The sequence below is a fragment of the Coenobita brevimanus genome, chromosome 70 (assembly GCF_032717465.1).
Source record: "Coenobita brevimanus isolate Jiangsu-jjx chromosome 70, ASM3271746v2, whole genome shotgun sequence".
NCBI lineage: Eukaryota > Metazoa > Arthropoda > Malacostraca > Decapoda > Coenobitidae > Coenobita > Coenobita brevimanus.
The window spans coordinates 31,496,966-31,509,843 of NC_137023.1; the positions used below are offsets into that span (position 1 = coordinate 31,496,966).

The window sequence follows — 12,878 nt, forward strand, 5'->3', positions numbered from 1 at the left end:
AATTAAGCCTTTTAGAAGGCTTTGGGTTAAAACAGGACAAAAGAAATAAAAGTTTTAGAACAATTAATCGTCAAGGCCACAAGGGAAATTCAAAGTTCAAGGTCACTGGGAAGAGTCAGTTCAAATTATTATTATATGATCTGAACCAAAGTTGGTGGAAGGGTTGAGAGTTAGGTAAGGTTCAAGTAATTCGGTTTTGAGAGTAATCTGTCCAAGTTCAAGATCAGGGGGTTAAAATGAAACATTCGGCCTTTAGATCAGTTGCTGGACACGGGTGTTGTACTTTCTGAGTGCCTCTTGTATTGATCTTACGTTAGGTTTTCGAACTGCAGGGGTTCTCTGTAACTTTCACCAGCCCATTACTGCTATTGATGGTTCTTCTCGGATAGAATGAAATTGTCTGGTGGCAGCAGGAATTTACAAGGAAATACGGCACCAAATTGAAGGGGTTAAGACGGTGTATGAGATTTTGTCGCTGAAACATGAATATTCTGCGACCTGTTAAGACAAAGATTCGGAAAAGTCTTACAAGGTCTTATTCGGGACTTTATTAGAAGTGGAACCGTGCTCTTGAGACACATCCTAAACAATAGGGTTACTGTATATTAGCGCAGAACATTAAAAAGTACTGTATTCTACTGTGAAAAAAATATTGGAGATAAAGCTCATGTTTAAATGTATTAAGTAACTCCCTCTCTGCTCCTTGTTCGCTACCGAGGATAACTTTGTGATTTAATTAGTATTCAGATATTAGGGTCTGTTTCATGTTGCATAGATAATTATATACTTTGCTGGATTTCATAACGTATCTCGATTTTATCCTTGCTGCTTCCGAAAGTTACAATTCGCATTAGGGTAAACTCTCCTAACTGAAGAAGTTAGATGTTATCTTTACTGACCCATTCGGTACAGTGATGCTCTCCTAAACTGATGATATGCGTGTGGATATAGCAAGGACAAGTTTTCAATATACTGTACATTATTGAACTGAGTTACACTGCGATATTGATTAATCTTGCTTCTATTCTTGCGCCCCATCTGACCCTTTCCTTCTCCCTGTCCTGATATCCACAGACCCACCTGGGTTTCCGAGGATCGAGGACGAGTCAGGGCGGCGTCTTGAGGGCCCCATCGGTCCCTACGAGGACGGCACCACCATCAGGATGATCTGTCTAAGCTCGGGAGGTAAGACACGTTATGTGAAGTGTTGTGAACACTGACCGGTAACCAGCATACAAGACAGGATATGTGATGCTTTGCCAAATTGGCACAGAGGGAACTGGTCAGAGGAATGAAGAACTGATATATTAATTTCATGGGATGAATCGGGAGACAGCTTGAGACAAAACAAGCAGGAACAGTGACAGACTGCAACAACCATGCTCCATAAACAGTGCATGGGCAGAATATTTGACTTTATCCTGTGATCTTAGACTGGTTATACTTAAAACAGACTTACTTCATTCTTGCCTCTCCCTTAACTCTTCTACCAAATTTGGTTCATATTGGACCAGAACTATTTAAACTGACTTTGCCTGTGACCTTGACCTCTGACCTAAAGTCAAAGTATTATAAAAACTCTGCATCCCTATTTTACCCCAGTTCATTCAAGAAACTCTTGGCTAAACCAGATCAAAACTGTTTTAAAGTGAGCTTGCTGTGTGACCTTGACTTTTGATCAGTTGTTCTAAAAAACGACAAGATAACCCTTGTCTGACGCTAAACATCACCATGTGTGCTTAAAAGCAAATAAAATTTGCTTTACTTATACTGTCCATAATAAAAACACACACAGAAGTCGAACTTCGCCTCGCAGTTTTATATCGTCCGCTGATTGAGTGTTCTTAAAATTGAATTTTTTCCACCTTGCCTTACCCGTTCATTATTTCACAAAATTTGGTCCACATCACTGTAAATTCATATACAGTATATATATATATATATATATATATATATATATATATATATATATATATATATATATATATATATATATATATATATATATATATATATATATATATATATATATATATATATATATATATATATATATATATATATATATATATATATATATATATATATATATATATACAGTATATATATATATATATATATATATAGATATATATATATATATATATATATCTATCTATCTATCTATCTATCTATATATATATATATATATAATCATCCGTTGAGTGTCCTCTACAGGACCGGCCTATACCTACCGAAGCAGGGACGATACAGCCAATGTATCACTACCAAGTGGCTTAGGCTGTCTGGTAGAGACTGTATGTAAGGTGAGAAGGGCTTGTGAGTGTAATTGTAATGTTGGAGTGGCTTTGGATGTGTGTGTAGTCTGTGAACCAAGTGTAATCGGCCCGTGCAAGCCGACTGGGTGCAAGCATACTTTATAGTATGCGACACTGGTTCAACCACAGCACCCCTTATGTCCGCGAAACCAGCACGAGGTCAGAGGAATGCTCCCAAAGTTTATTACCCTAGCGGGGTGCGAATCCTCGTTCTTCAGTGTACGAAAACGCACACTTTACCACTGTGCCACAGATGCTCCATATATATATATATATATATATATATATATATATATATATATATATATATATATATATATATATATATATATATATATATATATATATATATATATATATATATTATATTGCCAGACGCCTCAATCCCGTTTGGGGTGGCCACAAACAAATCGCCTCCACGTCGTTCTGTCCCCCGCCATTTCACTGCCCGGCTCCCAACGCACACCCCCTCTCTCATACACCTCTCCACCCCATCCCCCCATCTCATCCTCGGCCTCCCCCTCCCTCTTCCCGCCTCTACCTCACTCACATACACTCTCTTCGTCAGTCTTTCACCCTCCATCCTCTCCACATGGCCAAACCACCTCAGTGTGTTCCTCATAACGCTTCCTATCACATCCACATCCACACCACAACGCTCCTTTATATCCTCATTCGTCAGCCTGTCTCTCCATGTGACTCCACAGGCTCCTCTTAAATAACTCATTTCCACTGCTCTCACTCTTGACTTGTGTCCTCCCAACAATGTCCAAGCTTCACTTCCATACGTTAGAGTTGGCATCACAATACTGTCATGTAGTAACTTTTTCACTTCCATGCTCACTTCCCTGTTTCTTATCACTGCTTTCAAAGAACCAGCAACCTTTCTTCCCTGCTGTACCCTTTCAAGCACTTCACCCTCCAAACCTCCATCCTAACTCATCACACTATCCAAGTACTTAAACGTACTCGCATTTTCCAATTCCTCACCATCCAATCTCGCTGTACATTCAGACTTCACCTCTCTCAAAGACCATCACTTTACTCTTCCCTACATTCACCTTTAGATTCCGTTTCTTGCACACTATCCCAGACTCATCCACCAAGCCTTGCAGCTCCCCTTCGTCTTCACTCAACAACACAGTATCATCTGCAAACAAACAGTACAGGGAGTTTCCAAACACTATCCTCTCTCACCAGGGCCACTCTAACATCAACTACCCTACCTTGTACCTCTTTTATTACCCCATCCATGAACAGATTGAACAACCATGGAGACATGACACATCCCTGTTTCAACCCAACCTTCAATGAGAAAAATTCACTTAGTTCACCATCCACACGCACTGCAGCCTTAGCACCATCATACATACTCTTCACAGCATTCAACAACTTTCCATCTAATCCATATATTCTTAATACTTTCCACAATCCTTGTCTATCCACCCTGTCATATGCTTTCTCCAAATCCATGAAAGCCGCATACAACTTCTTTCCCTTCTCTAGAAACTTTTCCACTAAAGATCTAAGAATGAATATCTGATCTACACAACCTCTTCCCTTCCTAAAGCCTCCCTGTTCTTCTCCAACTAATTCCTTTGTTCTTTCTCTAACTCTGTCAATAAGTGTCCTACCATACACTTTTCCTATTATACTAAGAAGACAAATGCCCCTATGATTACCGCACACTTCTTTTTTCCCTTTTCCTTTGTACAAGGGAATGATTATGCCTGACTTCCAATCCTCCGGGACTCTATCTTCCTCCCAGGCCAATCTGCACATCTTCCACATCCATTCTACTACTATCTCTCCCCCATGCTTCAGAATTTCACCACACACTTCATCAATTCCTGGGGCTTTCCCCATTTTGACTTTCTTCATTGCTTCCACAACTTCTATCCTACTGATTTCTTCCTGTCTTCTCACCTCCCTCCTTCTCCCAGCAATTCCCCAGCAACTTATACTCGCATTACTTCGATCCTGTATGTTCAACAATTCCTTAAAGTGTTCTCTCCATCTGCTCACTTTTTCTTCCTTCTCCACTAGTAATCTACCATTTTTTTCTTTCACTCCCCTGCTAACTTCACTTCCACCCTGTCTTACTCTCTTCACCTCTTTCCAGATCATCTTCTTACAGTCCCTCCACTTTACACTCAAATTCCTTCCAAATTCCTCATCCACTCTCTTCTTACTCTCTCTTACTAATCTTTTCATCTCTCCCTTTCTTTCTACATATAACTCTCTCTTCCGCCTCTCAACTTCTTCCACGCCCCTACTTCTCATCCATTTATTGTATACTTTCTTCTTTTGTGCCACAGCCTGTTTCACCTCTTCAGTCCACCACGCTGTTCCTTGCACCCCCCTCCGTCTTCTCTCTCTCTCTCTCTCTCTCTCTAATCAGCTTTTTCCCTGAGAATTACCTCATCTATCATTTCCTAAAGATATGCTCTTTCCTTCCGGGACATTTCGTATCTCTCTCTCTCTCTGTATATATATATATATATATATATATATATATATATATATATATATATATATATATATATATATATATATATATATATATATATGTATATATAAGCCACGTTGTTTGTTTGTTTGTTGGTTGGTTTGTCCTTCAACCACGCCAAAACCAAGGGTCAGAGACCTCCAGACCCATATATATTCTGAATCAGGGTGACCCAGGGATGGTTTAAGGAGGGTCAAAATTCAGATGTGGGTCATTTGAGGTCACCGGTAAGGTGTTTGCCTTTGTGGTCCGGGCAACGCCGGGTAATCCTACTCCCCAATTATTGGCATGGAGACTCACATGACATCCGATTCAGACATACTGTAGGAAAAGTGACGTTGACCTCCGAGGTCATTTGAGGTCACCAGTCGGAGGTCACTTGAGGTCAACAAGTGCGCACAAATACTGTGCGTTAGTTTGCAAAAGCTGAAATAGAAAGTTCCTGGAACTCTTGTATCCTTCTTCAGAAACATAAAAGGTACATGGGCTTTCTGGAGTAGAAAGACTGAACCAGAACAAACAGGATTAGAGTGTTAGCTTTTTTTTTTTTTTTTTGGGGGGGAGGGTACGGGCAACGCCGGGTACCCCTGTTAGTGTGTGTGTGTGTGTGTGTGTGTGTGTGTGTGTGTGTGTGTGTGTAATTCACCGGGTCGGTCAGGATCACTTGATGGTCGTGATCGTCAGCTTTTTAACCCTCCCGGAAGTGAGATGAGAGCTCATATAGTCCGATCTAAGGGCAAGGCTGTGACCTTCACACACGCACACACCCGTCCCCTTGCTCAGGGGGGACAGTAACCACCCACTTCGTCAGTGAAACTTTTCGCAACCTGAGCGAGGCGCGAACTCCCGTCCACCAGTTGGCAAGCGAGAACGTTACCACTGCACCAGCGAGCGGTTGTATGTGTGTGTGTGTGTGTGTGTGTGTGTGTGTGTGTGTGTGTGTCTGTGTTTACCTCTCCCCTTTTTCCCTCGAGATTCGGAAGGACGGTTTTGTGGAAGGCGAGAAGCCTAATGTTCTCTCCTTATCATTTTCTGTGGGTGTTGCCGCACCCTTAGGCACAAGCACTTGTGTATGACTGACGAGGAGTTTACCAAAAATGTCGTGGGGCTTATCACTATAGTCTATTTGATTGATCTGTGCAGCTGAGATGTATACGGCAAGTAGGGTGTGTTTGATACGCGGCTGCTGATTGGCCGCCGATGATGTCATTGAAGTAAATGCAGGCATGTACTGTAGTGCAACATGCGGAAGTAGGTGTACAATTTATATTATAGCGCAACACGCGGATGTGGATGTGCACCTTGCGTGGATGTAGTGCAACATACGGATGTGGATGTACACCGTGGGTGGATAATTTATGTCGAACGTCACTCATCGTTTTATGAAACTTTATAATCAACTTTAAGTTTATCTGAAAACAGTAAACTTTTAAAGCTAATTTTGACCTCTTTAGCTTCGGAAATTATTCCATATTTATTCTGGCAGCTTGTATTGAAGGCAGTTTAAAAATATAAATATGTATGTGTCAAAATAAGAAGAGGTATAGATTTAAATCATCGGCAGCCAATCAGCAGCCACGATTCAAACACATCCTACTCAGCCCATGCATCTCAATTGCACAGGTCCATCAAACAGACTATAGTTCTAAGGGAAGAAGAAAGATACTGAGAGTACATTAATTCTTTACCAGACAGGCGCGGCCTTTCCATAATTTCTATTGATATTAATGCTTTATAGATTGCTTGATATTTTTCCTGGATTTCCACAGATACTGGGTATTTTTTTAAACTTTACCTCTGAATGCCATAAAATGAGGATTTAAAATGTGCAAATATTCCACTGAAGTTAACCACTAGATAGCCATACTTCACGTTCCTAAAGCGCATTTTTTATATTTGAATGCTGGCTGTCAAACGCAAATAAGATTAGGTTGGATTACTTTTGATTTGATTAGGTTAGGTTGGGTTAAATCATTAAGTTTACCATAGCTTTGACAGGGGGTACACTGACTCGACTGTGCGACGGTTGGTAAACAACGCTGCCAGGTCTAGAGAACGTTTGTAAACACTTCTGCGGACGACCTGGGAGCATCCTTAAATACCCCAAAATTGGAGTATTATTTTTTTTTTCTTTTATAAATCACTTTTTGCAGTCACAATTCAACAGTTAACTATGTGTGTTGCATATGTACCAGAATTACTTACCATGAGATCATGAGTTTGTTATAATATACGTGGAATTTCTGAGCCAGTTTGGTGAAGAATTAAGAAAGGAAGTATCCCCCGCCCCCCGCGCCTTCGTGTGTGTGTGTGTGTGTGTGTGTGTGTGTGTGTGTGTGTGTGTGTGTGTGTGTGTGTGAGGAAGCCAATTTCTGGTGATGGAACATGTGTCGCAACTTTATGCAACGTACGTTGGCTCTTTAATATGAATAAGGAACAATCGAAAACATGTAAAGGTACAATTGGCGACCAGCTCTAGGCGGGAACACATCTAGGTAAAGAGGCCCTGCCTAGAAGTCACTTGGTCGACCCCGGAACCTAAACTTTAACCTCTCTGTTGTTGGCCGCATATGCTTCCAATTACACCACCGCCATAACCTAAACCGTTGTCATCATTCATGTTATAACCTGCTTTATAACTTACACTCTGGTACTGCCGAAGGGATAGCATCTCCTCAATTCTGAACACTTGAGCTGTCTCCGATTTATAGTTCACAGGGCAAAGATGGGGAATCTATATTGACTGAATAGGTTACATTTTCTTCTCTGAGTCATATCACATTGTATTGTAAAGCGACACATGTTTGTCCTCCCCACCCCAGAATGATGTTGAAGATAACTGTATGAACGTTCCTAAAATGTAAGTACATTTTGGCGCCTCGAAAATGAATTTCTCCCTGTAATTATATGATGCGAGTCATGTACAAGCGATTGCCTCACTCACTTACAGTTTGTCTTGAGGCCACAGTAAAAGTATGCAATTTGGATTTGATGTAGCAGCGGTGACGACACGGACCAGCTGCAAACTGGATAAATAACTCAGGTGTGCTAGCATGCTGGTGGAATTTGGGAAAACTTTCGCACATTTGAAGGGTTGATGTACGACCGTTCAGCGTGGTCAAAGTCATATTTTATATTCAGCTGAAAAATATTCAAACATTTTTTAGAACTCTTGTTCACCCACCCTGTATATATCAACCTGAAGCGTAATCAGTCGACAGAAAAATATGAGAGATTTTCGGGGCTGGGACTTTGCTCGTTATGAATAAAGTGTGAGTATGATAGCTGTTACTTTTATTTATGGGCATCATAAAAGATACATGGGTGGGACTTAGTCAGGTGGATTTCGGTCGTATAAGAAATGCTCGTTGACACAGATGTGATGGGAAATGCAGTAGATACTGGAACAGGGCAACTTGTGGTCAGCCCGTAATGTATATTGTTGCTGATATTCTTCCACCGAGTCAAACCCCTAGTCGCATAAATTAAAAGACGGTAAACCAGATGGTTCCAGCAAGGGATGAAACTTTGCAAGAAAATGTTAGGAACAATTAAAAAAGAACATTTTTTGTCTTAGTTTGACAAGGAAAAGGACATTGTCCGAGAAAGTGTAAGTTCTCGAGGTCAACGATCTCAACAACATTTACAGCAAAATTATTTCTAAGGCTGACAGAGAAAAAGATTAAGCGAACAGAAAACCGATCAGTAATTATTCTGACAAAATAAGTTCGTGGGTATTAAGAGCACAAACAATTCAAACCATCAAATGAGATGGACGACAAGGGTTATGAAGGTGTTGATGGAATGTTTAAGAAGAGATTAGTTTGCGATGATGATGAGAGTTAATTAGCTGGCTGGAAAGTCAAAGTTTAATCGGATTTAAATTCCTGTCAGTAAACCTCAGATGTGAATCGGCAGCAGAAGCCGTGAAAGAAAAGCAGTGTTCTGGCACTCTGAGGATAAAAGATCTAAGAAGATTTAATAACAGACGCGTTCGTTCACCACGAAGCTTGCACTGCCTACGAAACCGTCAAGAGATGATTAAAGAAACGGGCTTAGAGAACAAAAGATTCTTTTATGTAACCGACTTAGGCACAGGCATAATAGCCCGTTCCCTTTGGCCCAGCAGTCCTCCTACGTGACATACGCCTCCACATACCTCCACTTCGGCGCTAGCACCAACCGTCCACATTGAATACATGTTAGACCTGTTTCGTACAGGACTCGTGTATTGGTATTTGCCGGGGTGGTTTAACATGTTGACGAGTCTTTCGGTAGATCTGTAAAAGAGAGGAATTATATGAAAACTTGGTGGACAGTGAAGCTGAGGCAGGAAAATATACCCTATGGAAATTGGTGCCTTGGGAGTAGTTATTTTAGTGCCCTGTAGACTAAAAAAAAAAAAAAAAATCCAAAAATGAAAGTATCGGGAGGAGGGGGTAAGACTATGGAGATAGAGACAAAGACTTGTGCGGGATGAACCTGAATTGTGGTGAAGGGTGGGGAAGGGCCATGAGAATTAACCGTGTGAAAATGAGTGTTGTAGAACTAACTGTCTGAATGCCGTGACGGTTTATTTTCACGATTACTTCCCAGCAAAAGTAAAAAAAAAAAAAAAAAAAAAAAAAGTGCTTTATTTTACACCCAATCCTACGATGAGGGTAAAAATGGAGTCATCAGTAAAACTTGGACAAAGTTATGGAAAAGTACCAAGCTTATGCGAAGCTACGGATTTTTTTTTTATAATGCAGTACTGACAGCTGCAGAGCAAAGCCTCATTTATTTTTCCCAAAGAGTAGGCCTGTCATAACCACAGGGAACCTTGATGCATGCTCGGGGGAAGGTTTTCCGATGCACAGCTAATGATATCGATGTGCCTAGTGCACCCTGGTTCAGGCCAATGCAACACAGTTTATCACCGAGTAATATGTTCGTCACCATGGGTGTTTGCTGAAGATATCGGTATAAGGTACTGTAAGCTTCAGTTTATGTATTTAAATGGTTGTAACTGTAGTACATATCTACCGGTATAATAGTCTGTGATTTACTACAGGAAATTTTGCCTTGCAGCCTAGTACAGTTGCTTCTATAGCAATGTATTCAGTGTCTCAGAATGTCTTAAGTTCTACTATAATTACACATAACAGATTAAAAACAAATTTGATGTATTTTATTTGTTATACCACCAGACGATTTCATTTAACTTAGGACTGACCTCCAGTAGTGTGGGGAATATTAAAGGCTGCATGAAACTCCTTCAGTTTGGAAGAATCTCCAGAGCTGAATAAAAGATTCTGAAGTGGTCAGTTGGTCACCACTCTTAACTATCCATCTGTTAAAACCAGAAAACTTTCATCCATAAAATCCAGTCAGCTATTGAGCAAGTTGCCACGCAAGGGTAAAATTTGTTCTCTCGGTGAGGACCAAAGGTGCGTTTACCCTTTGGCTATGAGCTGCCGACTTTGCATTAATTCCGGCTCATGTCAGATGATATACGATGCTGAAGATTAATCTAGGGCACCGGTAATGTTGTCTCATTCAGTACGAGGGCGCACTTTCTGTAATATTCTTGCTTTATTCAGCAAGACTTTATTTAGCTTATGAGACGATTAGGAGTTTAAATTATTGTTTTACAAATGCATTCCCCTCTAAAAGGCTGTTCTAAGTTATATATAATCTGCTGGTGGTAGTAAGAACAAAAAATAACTTCTTCAGGCTACGGAATTTAATAATTCACGTTTAATATTTGAGCACGACAAAAGTTTTCATTTTTGGGTAGCTAACGACGACCGATTTTATCAAATTTAAGAAAATTGCCGCAGCCACTTGGTGAAATAAATCATGCCGCCTTGAGGCATAATCTTGAAGCACCGCCGTGGCGTCTTGGGTGACATGCCAATTTGGCTGTGCTCACACTTGAACCGGAATAGGTGTGGTATTGGTCTCTCTCTCTCTCTCTTTCGGAAGGGGAGGGGAGTTACCGAGTCATCCTGCTCGTAGATATCAGAGGAGGTAGTACAAGGTGCATCCCACTGCCTGATGATCGAGAAGAAGGCACTTGTTAATGTGACATGACGGGTACCAGCCTTCCCATTGGTTGAGCAGCGTAGAGGTCAGTGCATAGAAGAGTGTTTTCAGCGACTACCATTGTCTAAATCTTAAAGGGACGAGACTGTGCATCGCAGTGGAGTTGATGTTGACTAGCCGACCTCCACTATCGCTGAATACCAACTCAACCCTAACACTCTGTGATTAACTAACGTTTCTAGTTTGTATCCAAGGATCCTAATCCATGCTGCCACTAAATATCTGCATCCTCTTCACGAGACGTTTCTAGAAATGAATGTGTATAACACAGCTTTAATTCCTTCACTTCGATGAGGTCTTTTAGGTTCTATTCTTTCTACAACCCCAGATTGTCCAATTCAAAAGAGATTTACTGTAAATGTTGGGGGCTAGAGACAGCCCTCGTTGAGTACTTCACTACCGGGCGGCTCTCGTAAGCTGAGTAAATTTATCTGTTAGGAAAAAAAGCTACATAAAAACTCACTGTACTGACATTTTTACGAATAATTAACCCCTTAAAGACTTGATACCCTTAAGACTCCCTGGTGACAGCTTGATTAAAATAAAATAAAAAGTCCTTGGGCTGAGGCGGTTAACCCATGGGCTACAGCTGGGGGACCTCAAAACAGGCTCTGTGATGCGTCCTTATGTCCACTTTAGCAACCATTGCAAAGTTGTTTCAGATGTAAATCTTGGTCTTAGAAGTGATATGACACACCTACCCATTACATATTTTTGCTCAGCTCATGCTTGTTACGGAGTACTGTGGTAAGGAATTTCACAACTGGCTGGGAACCGACTACCGTCGGAGCAGGATTCACTCCTGTCAAAGCCTCAGTGCATTGCCAGTTAGGGCAAATAGCCATTACCTGAGCGTTAGGTGTTGTTTTCGATAAAATTATTCACCTGATCCTCTCCTTTTACTTAGCCTCTGTGAGCCTTGCATTTAATTTTATCGTTAAAAAAAGCTTTTTCGACAGGTTTCAGACTTCCTCAGGTGCCAGCACGAATGGAAATGTATTAGGAAGACCATGGATTTCGTTCACTGATATATTTATTTTGTTCCTGGTCTAAACCCAGGGGGTGGGGATGAGAGATGACAGATAACTGAATATCTCATTAAAAAATAAATAAATAAACAATTGTGACGCTGCTTCTATGACAAACTTCTTGCTGCTTTGGTAAAAATTCTGCTTATATGAGTAGGTCGCATTGCCTCCGAGCTTATTCATGTGAGGTAAGTCATACGCCATGGGTTAAAACTCAGGCTTCTATGATCCTCTAATCTAAACAGCCGAAAGAAAATACTAAAGAATCTCTACCATCATAGAGTTGAAGGGTATTGTGATATCCGTAGGATGAAGGGTTTCAACAAAAAATGAAAGTATAACTCTGCAACTACAAAAGAGTTAAATAATGCCGACATATTACCCCTCCCATGTCCGTGACAGCTGTAGCATTCAGCTTCAGCTAACGTCAAACAGGTTTGTTCGGCTGAGAGTAAGCAAGAGGAGCCTGAGAATTTTAAGGTTGGTACTATTAACCCTCCCATGGTCGGAAAACTTAAACTCATGGCGGCTGATAGTACTGATGATAATAGGCCACTAAAGCCGGTGAATGTAAATAATGTCACCTTTAACTATATGCTTGGGATGGCTCTATTATTAAACCTGGTCAATATCAGATGGTTTCAAGCGTTGCAATTCCTGCTTTCTGACACGGCAGTGATGATGATGCACGTAAAACTGAAATATTGCTTCACTCAGGCATTCCAGCTGGTCGGAAGAATGTGTGGCAACGGATACAAAGTGGTCAGTTACATTTCATTTTACACTGGACAAAGAAAGGAAGGTTCTTGTGTCTATGTGTGTACTATACGTTGATGTATGCTAATGATTGCCAAATTATGTGTATATATATTTTTTACGCACGTCATGGAGAGGAATTCAAGAAGGCATAAGACCACACAAACAATCAGTGGTGCA

General features: G+C 40.7%; 1 pseudogene; it reads left to right on the top strand.

Annotated features, from left to right (window-relative positions):
* Positions 1–12,878, top strand: part of LOC145406406 (uncharacterized) — a 466,334-nt pseudogene that overhangs the window by 316,244 nt on the left and 137,212 nt on the right.